Below are 12,251 nucleotides of genomic sequence, written 5' to 3' on the forward strand. Positions count from 1 at the left end.
GTCCGAACCCAATCTCCTTAAAAAATTTGTTACAATCGGTCCATAATTGCGGCCTTAAAAGCTTGTTTACAATTTTTAATGGACGGACACACATCACTAAATCGCTTTATCTCGTCGAGATATGAATTTTGGCATACCAAATAAGGGGTCTAGGACGAATATTTCGTGGTGTTACATAAACTTTTGGAGAGACAATATGTAGCATGGTATAAAAACCCATTATATATTAGGCAGTAGGCCCGTTATCTAGCAAACACTTTATTGCAATTTACATCAGAGGAAAGGTCAGTAGTTTTTTTCCATATGTAGGCTTCTTTGCGAAATATATATGTCTTCAAGGAATTAAAATATCGACAAAAATAATTTTTTTATATTTTTCATACAAAAGTAATGGCCCATTTCACCCGCTAAAGAATATCAGATCATCATTCAAAATTGTAGGCATCTTTTTCGACCTATACTCTTACCCGGTGCAAAATTTCGTGACTATTGATTTATAATTGCGACTTCTAGCGAGTTTATTATTACACTACAAACAAATAACGGAATATATTAGGCTGTAACTCTGTTATCTAATCATGCACACCAACATAATTGGCATCAATTGAAATGTAAAGCGTTCCACTTTCAAGTATATCTCACTTCCAGGAATTAAGATATAAGCTGTATATTAAAATTTTTCACAATTTTTACACAAAAGTTTTGGTCCATTTAACCCTCTAAATATTATCCGATCGCCATCTCAAATTGCAAGCTTCTCCTTTACTCTTACCTTATTTAAAATTACGCGTTGATCGGACTATTATTGAGACCTACAGAGCCGCTACAAAATTAGATAAATATTATGTTTTTGGTCCATTTCACCCGCTAAATATTTCACGATTATCACTAATAAGAATAGGGATCTATTCTGATATGAACCCGACCTCCATACAAAATTTCGTGACGATTGGTCCATAATTGCGGTCTGGAGCGTGTTTACAATTTATAATGGACAGACGGACGGACACACATCTCAAAATCGCTTTATCTCGTCGAGATATGAAGAATGGTATACCACATTGGGGGTCTCCGACGAATATTTCGCGGTGTTACATGAATTTTTACCAAAACAAACTTATAATACCCTTTTCCACATTGTGGTATAGGGTATAAAAAGGAAAAAGATGAATGAAAATTAATGAACTAAACATTTTATATAGATGCAGAAGGAGGATGGTTGTGTTTCCTTTTTAATTCCACACACATTTCTTGTCAATTAGTTCAAAACCGAGTAAAAAATAGAAACAAAAAGGAAACAAATAACTGAAAGTCTGTATACACAAACATTGTTTTGACATGTCTCTCTCTCTTTAATTTTGAAAATAGAAACATATAAAAATATATTGAAAATACAAAATTATTCAGAATTTATGGAAAAAATGAATGAAATGTGTGCAGATAAATATAGAAGATACATTTGAAGGAAAGTCTATTGCTTTTCCTATTCATTTAATGTATATTTTATGTGTTTTCGGTTCAAATTTTCGTGAAAACAAGGAAACAAAAATGAAGGAAATTTTGTTTATGTTTCTGTTAATTACGAATGGTGTCGTGGAAACGGGTTAATTCGTGTACGTCGTTCGACAGGCGAACAACGTAATTGAAACGCTCGTGTGAACATGACATAAGTTAACAACGAAAATAAAGCTGTCGCAAAGTCCTACCCGATAGCAACAATGTTGTCAACTTTTGTTTACAACGTTCATTCATAATTTTGCGTTTTAATTTTACCGATTTTTGTCGGTAACTTAAAAAATGAGTTACAGAATTTCACTACTGAGCATAATATCTGTATCAGTTACCAAATTACCTGGTCTCTACAGGAGCCATCAGTTTGATGTTTCACTCTTTGGTACAATATTCGGACTTCATTCTGACTCCTGTACATCACGATTTATTCATACTCCCTTTTTTCCATTTCTCTCTTTTTCCTGCGGAAAAGACGTTTCTCTTCTTTTTTCCGATACCCCTCTCGTGCGCTACGCTTTGCTACTGATTGTAAAGTAGTCCTATATGCCGCATTTTTTCTCTTCGGTAGCAGCACGACACTTCTGGTCATACTATGGATTCCTTGGTGGAGGTCTCTGGTACCCAAGTATGGATTTTGCGGTGGTTTGAATGGAGTGTGCAATATTTTGTCATTGTGCTGATATGTTATCGGGACAAGGAGTGCTTTCATTAAGCAATTGGGCTAGATAAGTGGAATATGCTGTGGCTATCTGTTGTGGTTGCAGCTTACCGATGTCCAACTTCCGTGTTGTGTCTGTTCGTCTTTTATTCGCAACATTTAGACGGGTACGTACCTTTGCTGCAACCAGGTAGTTGTCCGAGTCTATGTTTGCTTCTCGGAACGATCGTACATCCAACACGCTCGTGAATGTCTTCCATCTATCACAACGTGATCAATTTGATTTCTTGTTCTTTGATCTGGAGACAGCCAGGTGCCCTTATGAATATCGAGATGATTAAAACTGGTACTGGTACCTACCATGTTTTTTGCAGCTGCAAAGTCTATCAGCCTCATACCATTGTCAGATGTTTCACTGTGGAGACTGAATTTCCCGACTGTTAGGTCAAAGATATTTTCCTTTCCAATTTTGGCATTAAAATCGCCTAGAATTATTTTAATGTCATGGGCAGGGCAACGGTCATATGTTTCTTCTAAGCGCTCGTAAAATATATCTTTGGTCTGTTCGTCCTTTTCTTCAGTGGGAGCATGAGCGCAAATAAAGCTGATGTTGAAGAATTTAGCTTTTATTCGAATTGCAGCAAGTTTTTAATTCACTGGGGTGAAGGTGGATACCAAATGTTTTAGTCTCCGACTAACTACAAATCCGCAACCAAACTCATACTTTACGTCATGACAGCTATAATACAGTGCGTCACCTTTAGGTGTTGTTGTGACGTCTTTCCTAATCCAACGTACCTTTCAAGTACGTCTGCCAATGCGAAGACTGCACCTTCTCTATAAAGAGTGCGAACATTCCTGGTGCAGATTCGCAGATCATGGTCCTTAAAACGTTTGCGGGGTTCGTCAACTTTAGAGGGGTTTGTTTTTCTTTTCTTTCGTTTTTTCATAGTAGGCTGTTTTTTCTAGAGGATGTTTACTAACCCGACGCCCAAACCCAAGTTTTTAACGTTCTAATGGGTGAACGCGCGGCACATGTTAGCTCACTACCTTTAACGGATGTTAAAGGCAGTTCCCCAGGTGACACCACGGGGAGGTCAATGTCCACCTGAGATGAGAGAGGGACCAAGATAAATCCTGGGCTTTGCCATGTTAAAGCCGGTCAGGACCGTTGCTTGGTATCATCCATCCCCTACGCCACCCGGAACCTCATCTATTTTTGGTAGAAATGTCACGATGTGCAAAGTATGGACTAATTCGGTTACTCCCTTTAAGAGTTAAAGTGCGCAAAATTTGTCCGAACATTTTTGAACTATTGTGGGGGAGGTGCCTGAAAGAGTGGACCGATATGACCCATCTTCGAACTTAAATCAAATCTGGACAAAATATTTCGATACCCAAAATTTGAACAAAATCGATTGATCCGTTCGAGAGTTATCGTGCGCACTAGCCCGCCACACAGACAAATGAACGGATATTGCTAGATCGACTCAAAATTGTCTGAAACAGATATCGTACAAACATACTTGGGGTCTAAAACCATTATTTCGATGAGGCACATTTTTGGTCGTATCAAAGTGTAAATACCCTTTTTATCCTAAAGCTGAGGGTAACAACCACGTTAGTACTGTTTTTTTTTTTTTTTTTTTTTTAAGAATACCTTATTTAAGTCGTTTATAGATAAAATACCTTCTCTAGGTATTTTATGGAAAGAAATAACTTCTGTAGGTGTTCTGAAGACAGAATCCCTTCTCCAAGTCTTCCATAGAAAGAAGGTCTTTTATAGGTCTTCTACAAATGGAATACCGTCTATCAGCTTTAGGTGTTCTTGTGACGTCTTTCCCAATCCATCGTATTTCCTATATGGCAGTTATATCAGCCTTGTATTTTTCAAGTACATCTACCAGCGCATAAACTGCACCTTCTCTATGAAGAGTGCGAACATTCCAGGTGCATATTCGCAGATCATGGTCATTAAAACGTTTGTCGGGGTCGTCAATTTTAGAGGGATTTGTTTCCCCTTTCTTTCTTTTTCCACAGTATTCTGTTTTTTCCTTGGATAGGGTTACTAACCCGACTCCCAAACCCAAGTTTTTAACGTTCTTATGGGTGAGGGCGTGGCATATGTTAGTTCGCTACCTTTAACGGGTGTTAAAAGCAGCTCCCCAGGTGACAACACGAGGACGTCAGTATCCACTTGAGATGAGAGAGGAACCAAGATAACTCCTAGGCTTTGCATTTTAAAGCCGGTCAGAACCCTTCCTTGGTATCTTTCATCCCCTACGTCATCCTGTGTCGTACATGCAATAATTTTGTATACACTCCTAGTTTGAATTATGTAGACAATTTCCTGTTTCTAAAGGCAAAATGTTATTTTAACCAAAATTGATAATTATACTTATTTATATTGTGTGGTTTGTTGTTCAGATAGCAAACGAAATAAAAGAAAACTATTACAACACAGACACACACACATTACTATAAGTAAATCACCAACCATATTTACTTCAGTGGTTGACTCCTGCAAGACCCACCATCCCAATACGTAACAAAAATTGGTTTTATCCGAATGAAATAGTAGTGGACAAGGAACATCATCAGCAACAGCAGCAGGAAACATAAGAAAACTCTTCTCATATAAAACTTAATTGAGTCTCAATTTGGTTTCTATGACAGCCACCAAAGTAAAGGGGCAAATATAAAGGGAGTGATAGATATTTGAATTTCTAAATGTAAAGGATCTAAGTAGAAGAAGAAATAAATAATGACAATTATAACAAAAAATTGTATTTACCTCGAAAATCCCCGAGGAGACAAGGGAAAATTTATCCTAGTGGAATATAATATGTATGATAGCATTTTTACGGACATGACATATGTGTGGGATTTAGCCACAGTTGATGTTTTGTTGCCGGAGTCTGGAACATGCTAAGGAATGCATAACTCTAACTTCCTGCACAGAGTTGCCTATTTAAAAGTTAAATTTTGTAGCGTATAACTAGCTAAACTGGAAGGAGATAGATTTAGTGGCATATGGTGAAAGCAAGAGCACGTCTGGTTCCGGCCGTCTTGTTCGTTGTAAAAGGGGTGGGTTCAAGGCTTTCATGCCGGTCCTTCGGCTACCTATAATTATTTACATGCTGGATTAAGATGCATTCAAAGGAATGAGATGAAGAAACTAGATATTTTGCGTCCAAAATGTACCCTCCCAACCACATCGCAGTCTGTAGACAGACAACAGATTAAATAGGATTTCAGGGTGAACAGCTTGTAAGAATGGAAAGAAGCAAATTGTGGAGGAGTTTCAATGCTGGCAAGCACCACTCTACAACTTCAATATTTTAGATTATTCGCTTCTTTCCCAAAACTTTGTCACTCCCAACCATTGCAATTCTTGAAGTCAACAATTTAGTTGGGTTTTCTTTCTTCAAAACCAAAACTCATAAGGCGTGATTGCAATTGCAATTAGTTTTTGTGATTGCCATCTCTTTCTTGGTGAGTGTATGTTTGTGTGTGTGTGTGTGAGTGGGATTCCAATTAAGTGCAGGTGTTTGAAAATTAATCTTACATTTGGTCAGATAATAAAGCATTATGTCCAACTTGGTACCACAAAAAAAAAACGCTGTAGAAAAATAATGATGATAATCGCTTGGGAAGCTAGTGAAGACATCCACCAATAATTACATGTCAACTTAATAAACTGTCACAAAGAGTGCTTAAAGTAAAACGTTTAAAGAAGCAAGAAAAAACAATGAATTCTCGTAGGAAATACATAGTTGTGAGTTATATAGGAGTGGATGAGTAAGTGGAGAATTCTGAATATATTTTCGTAGAAAGATGGATTTGTTATCAGCCTACGAAAATAACATTTATAAAACATTTACAAACGTTTGGTATTTTCTATAAGAACAATACAAACCAAAACAAGTTCACCGAAATCGCTGTTTAGTTTCGTTTTGTTTGTACAAAACACAAAATGAAAAGTTCTGAATTTCACAACAACTCATTGAAATGGAAACCGAACAATACACATTGCAAACGTTTGGTGGTTGATTGAAACATCCACCGCAATATGTTCCAAGTATGTGATGTTAGCTTATTGGGTTGTTAAACAGTCAAATGTGTCATTGATCATTTCGCACAGCAAACGTTTGTAAACGATTCACTTTGTTTCGTTCGTGAATCAAACAACTCGGAAGAGCATAGCTGAAGTACATTTCAAAGGTCGTACAGTTTTGCTCTTCTTCAGTGGAAACGTTTGTGGTTTTGTTTTGTGATCGAAACGATTCAGAAACAAGTAAGAATGACGTTAAGTTTGGCCCGGCCGAACTTTTTGTAACCTCCACCATAAAATACATGTTATTCATTTTCCTTCCTGTCCACATTTTTGAATAGAGATATTTTGTGACCAAAAAAGACCAAATAGTTCTATAAAGTCAGAAAATGTATCAAAAATGTTCAATTGGGCGCCACCTTTATATAGGGCCTATATCAAAGTGCTGACCTATGTTGAAAATTTTTGGTGGAGAAATTTCATGACCACTGGGAACCTCAAATGTCAAATTACAGATAATTCGGTCAACACAAATAGCTAAACTCCTGCCAATCGGCAGGTTTTGGTGGAAAAGTTTTGTGACTACTTTAAACGTCAAATGTCAAATAATGGGTAGTTCGATCAAAAAGAAGTTAAAATTCTCAAAATACCTAAAATCGGGAGGTACCGTTATATGGGGCTATACCAGACCTATATTGACATATTTCAGTGGAGAGGTGTTGTGACCACTCGCAGAAAAATATATGTTAGAAATATGTGTGGATCCAAACAAATATTTGTTTGGGACTGGTTGCAAACAAATATATGTTTGGATCCAAACATAATTTGTTTTTATGTACCTGTGTGTCTGTTGTTGCTTTTGTGTTTGGTGTTTCTATGCCTTTCAATAAACCACCACCATTTATAAATATGTGTATATGTTAGATATAGCCAGTGAGCGGAACCATGTCTTTTCGATAGATATCGCGCCCTAGTAATTTCAGTGGGTCATCGTATAACTTTTGCACCAGAATCCCAAGATGCATGGACTTGTTCACGGACAACATAATATCGCTGTAAACAGGACCGCATCGAACAGCATCGGTATACATTTCCAAAGGATTCTCGAACATACCCTAAACTGCACTTAGGCACAAATATTGAACTTTTGTGGGGGGTCGGTTGACCCGTTCAAGAGTCATAGTGTATACCATTTTAGTGACATTTTTAAATATTGGAAAAAGTACCGGAAGTTGTGGACCGGTATTTCCCATCTTGAAACTGAAGTTAGGACAAAATATGACGAAGGCCAAATTTGGGACCAAATCGGTTTTCAGTTGGAGAGTGCCATATAAGTATGAACTTGCCCCTAAATAAATTTTACCGTCGTAATTGATGCAGCGAATGCAATATATGTTTGGATCCAAACATAATTTGTTTTTATGTACCTGCGTGTCTGTTGTTGCTTTTGTGTTTGGTGTTTCTATGCCTTTCAATAAACCACCACCATTTATAAATATGTGTATATGTTAGATATAGCCAGTGAGCGGAACCATGTCTTTTCGATAGATATCGCGCCCTAGTAATTTCAGTGGGTCATCGTATAACTTTTGCACCAGAATCCCAAGATGCATGGACTTGTTCACGGACAACATAATATCGCTGTAAACAGGACCGCATCGAACAGCATCGGTATACATTTCCAAAGGATTCTCGAACATACCCTAAACTGCACTTAGGCACAAATATTGAACTTTTGTGGGGGGTCGGTTGACCCGTTCAAGAGTCATAGTGTATACCATTTTAGTGACATTTTTAAATATTGGGGAAAGTACCGGAAGTTGTGGACCGGTATTTCCCATCTTGAAACTGAAGTTAGGACAAAATATGACGAAGGCCAAATTTTGGACCAAATCGGTTTTCAGTTCGAGAGTGCCATATAAGTATGAACTTGCCCCTAAATAAATTTTACCGTCGTAATTGATGCAGCGAATGCAAGTTGCTTCAACAAAAATCAAGGTGATTCGGAAGCAGGTCTTAAAGTGAACTAATCAGAAATTTTGTGTTATAGGTACCCGAAGGAGTGGACAAATAAAGTCCATATTCGAAACTGATCTATGTATATCTGGTAAATATATTTGGATGTGGAAAGTATGGACCAAATCGGTCACTCCCTCTAAGAGCTATCGTGTGCACAATTTTTCCGAACATTTTTGAACTTTTGTGGGGGAGGTACCTGAAGGAGTGGACCGATATAGCTTATCTTCGAACTTAAACGATGCTTGGAAAAAATATTACGGAGGCCAAATTTTAGACCGAATCAGCAGATCCGTTGGAGAGTTATCTTGCGCTACAACCACTACACACGGTGTCATAGGGTTTTTTGAAATTTTCAGGCTATGTTCTCAGGAAGTATGGACGTGCCCCGGATGAAACTTGTACCGTCGTATGGGGGACAGTGAATACAAGTTGTTGCAAAAAAGTCAAAGCGATTTGAGAGCAGGTCCTATACGGAACTTATCCAAAATTTTGTGTGGGAGGTACCCGAAGCAGTGGACCGATTGAGTCCATAATGGAACCTTATATTTCACGATGTGCAAAGTGCGGATCAAATCGGTTCCTCCCTTCATGAGTTATGGTGTGCACAAATTTTCCGAACATTTCCGAACCTTTGTGGGGGAGGTACCGGAAGGAGTGGAAGCGGAAGGAGTAAGTTTAGACAAAATATTTCGAAATCCAAATTTTGGACCCAATGCTTGGGGTCTAAACCCATTATTTCGATGAGGCACATTTTGCCCGTATGAAAGTGTATATACCCTCATTGGCATAAAAGCTGAGGGTATAAAAATCGGGAGGTACCGTTATATGGGGGCTCTACCAAAACATAGACTGTTTTGCCATTTTTTGCTGAAGAAGTTTTGTGACCATTGGAAACCTAAAATGTCAAATAACAGGTAGTTCTGTAAAAAAGTAAAAATATCCAAATACCGATAAACGGGAGGTACCGTTATATGGGGGCTATAGCGGGACGTTGACAATTTTTGGTAGATCATGGAACATGGATCTATGTTAAAAATTGTTTCTGGAAATATTTTGTGACTCCTGGGAACCTCAAATATTACATGTAGTACGGTCAACAACTGTAGCCATAACACCCAAAATTCCGAAAATCCGGAGGTGCTGTTATATGGCGGCTATGCCAAAACATGGACCTATGTTGACAATTTTTGGTGGAGATATCTTGTGACCTCTGGGATCCTCAAAAGTCAAATTATAGGTAGTTCGGTCAAAAAATGTAACTAAAATCCTCAAAATACCGAAAATCGGGAGGTATCGTTATATGGGGGCTATATCGGAACATGAACCTATGTTAGCGATTTTTTGTGGAGATATTATGTGACCTCTGGAAACCTCAAACGTTAAATTACAGGTAGTTCAGCCAAAGAATATAGCTAAAACCCTCAAAATACAGAAAATCGGGAGGTACCGTTATATCGGGGCTATACCAAAACTTAGATCAATTTTTGTGGGATTTTTTTGTAGTCTCTGGAAACACAAGTTAAAACCAATTCGATATTCAAATGCGACTAATACGTTCAAAATAATTTAAAGTGATGCGTACTTTTGAATGGGGCGTTATAACGTGGACCTATATAGCCCATTTTCAATACCAAAAGTTCTACCTCAATCCGTTCGGAGTGATTTCCACACACGGACATACGGACAGGTATGACTATATCGATGTAAAATTGCATGCTGATCAAGAATATATAGTTTATGGGGTCTAAAATGAATATCTCGAGGAGTTACAAACTATGTATTAGGTATTTCCGTAATCAGCGCAATTAAACCTACCTTCGGACAAAAATTCGTTGGGGTCGTTCCCGTTGGGCTTTCGATTACACATGGGCTCTGATTTTGTTGGATTTTTTAAAGATAGGTATAATTTCGCTCTTCAAGGAAACATATATTTTTTGGGGGGACAGACCCGGATACTTACGTTATTTTAGCCGGTTCGTCTGATTATGTGCATATTTCCCTTACATGTGCATAAGAATTATAAAACCTATATCTCAAAACTGGTCCCTTATAGGAAAACAAGTAAAAAAGTATCAGTCGGCTTTGCCGACAGAGATATACCCTCAGCATGTGAGGATTGAAATACTTTTTTTTTTTCAAAAAAAAAAAAAAAAAAAACTTGCGTATTTAGGGGGGTTTTCAAAACTTTGGGCGTATGAACCGACAAAAGTATGGATAGGATTTAAGCTCAAACATTTGCGGGAATAACGATAGATAGGGCTTTTTTATCACACTAGCCTACGAAAAACATAATATCGCTTTAAACAGGGCCTCTAGGAAACCCTTCGGTAAAAATACCCAAAGGATCCTCGAACACACCCTTAACCACAAAAAAATTTTGAACATTTGTGTGGGTGATAACACAAGGATTGATCAGATAGGGCCCAAATTTGAACATAAACTAAGTTTCGACAATATTTAGAGATCCAAAGTTTGGACCAAATCGGTCGCAACGTCTATGAGAAACCGCACGTACCATTTTAGCGAATATTTTCCAACTTTTGTGGGGGAGGTACCGGAAGGCGGGGACCTATAAGCACCGCATTCGTATTTCATCTAATAATCGAAGAAATATTACAATACCCAAAGTGTGGACGAACGCAGTATTCGGTTCGAGCTCTCCAGCCATTACATATGGTGCCATAGGGGTTTTTTACAACTTTCGGGCTGTTTTCTCAAGGACTATGGACTTGTCCCTGAAAAAACTTTTACTTTCGTAATTGAGGCAGCGAATGCAAGTTGCTTCAACAAAAATCAAAGTGATTCGAGAGCAGGTCTTACAGTGAATTTATGCTAAATTTTGTGTGGGATGTACCCGAAGGAGAGGACAAATATAGACTATATTCAAACCTGATCTAAATCTGGTTGATATATTAGGATGTATAAAGTATGGACCAAATCAGTCACTCCCTACAAGAGCTATCGTGCGCACAATTTTTCCGAACATTTTTGAACTTTTGTGGGGGAGGTACCTGAAGGAGTGGACCGACATAGCTTTTCTTCGAACTTAAACGATGCCACATTTTGTACCGAATCGGCAGATCCGTTCGAGAGTTATTTTGTTCTCCAACCACTGCACACGGTGTCATAGGGGTTTTTGCACCAGGAAGTATGGCTTGCCCCTGATGAAACTTATAGCGTCGTATGGGGGGCAGTGAATATAAGTTGGTGCAACAAAAATCAAAGCGATTCGAGAGCAGGTCCTAAACTGAACTTTTCCGAAATTTTGTGTGGGAGGTACCCGAAGGAGTGGACCGATTGCGTCCACATTGGAACCTCATATAAGTGTGGTAGAAATTTCACGATTTTCGGTGTTTTGAAGGTTGTGGTCTCAATATTACTCCGAAATGGCTGAAATTTGGTATTTATTCTTCGTTGGGGGTACGAAACTTTCCGCCAGGAATTTGTTAGTACAGGTCAACGCCTTCATATAGCCCCCTTAGAACGGTACCTCCCGATTTTCGGTATTTTGAAGTTTATGGCCACAATAATCCATCGAAATGGCTGAAATTTGGTATTTAGTCTTCATTAGGGGTATTCAACTTTCTCCTCTAAATATGTAGGTATAGGTCCACGCCTTCGTATAGCCCCCATAGAACTGTACATCCACCTTTTCGGTATTTTGAAGGCTGTGGCCTCAATATTCCACCGAAATGGCTGAAATTTGGCATTCAGTCTTCGTTGGGGGTGCAAAACTTTCCACCTGAATTTTGTAGGTACAGGTTTACGCTTTCATATTGCCCCCATAGAACTGTAGCTCCCGATTTTCGGTTTTTTAAGGTTGTGGCTTCAATATTCCACCGAAATGGCTGAAATTTGGTATTTAGTCTTCGTTGGTGGTATAAAACTTTCCACCCGAAATTTGTCCATACAGGTCCACGCCTTCATGTAGCTCCCATAGAATGGTACCTCACAGTTTTCGATATTTTGAAAGTTAGCCACATTGTTTTACCGAAATTGCTGGAATTT

The sequence above is a fragment of the Musca autumnalis genome, unplaced genomic scaffold (assembly GCF_047663935.1).
Source record: "Musca autumnalis isolate F117 unplaced genomic scaffold, ASM4766393v1 scaffold_2, whole genome shotgun sequence".
In the NCBI taxonomy this organism is placed as follows: Eukaryota; Metazoa; Arthropoda; class Insecta; order Diptera; family Muscidae; genus Musca; species Musca autumnalis.